The sequence below is a fragment of the Cyprinodon variegatus genome, unplaced genomic scaffold (assembly GCF_000732505.1).
Source record: "Cyprinodon variegatus isolate N-32 unplaced genomic scaffold, C_variegatus-1.0 Scaffold144, whole genome shotgun sequence".
In the NCBI taxonomy this organism is placed as follows: domain Eukaryota; kingdom Metazoa; phylum Chordata; class Actinopteri; order Cyprinodontiformes; family Cyprinodontidae; genus Cyprinodon; species Cyprinodon variegatus.
In genome coordinates this window covers 1,010,948-1,011,197 of record NW_015150597.1, presented here as the reverse complement: position 1 = coordinate 1,011,197, position 250 = coordinate 1,010,948, and positions in this window count along the sequence as shown.

Genomic DNA, 250 nt, shown 5'->3' with positions numbered 1-250 from the left:
TTTTTTTTTTTTTTTTCGACAGTGTCCTGTCTGGCAATGTGTTAATAAGAATAATTGTCTTGATGCCAAAAAGACCTCAACAGATTTTACTTTCACAAGTGTAGCAGTATGGCAATTGCCATATTGCTCCACTTGTTTCATGTATATAAATTGCTTTATTATAATTATGCAGGAAGTTTTACAGTTTATATGGACACTGCAATGTAAATAGAGCAGAAAAACAGAAGAAGAAAGGGGGGGGGGAAAGGAG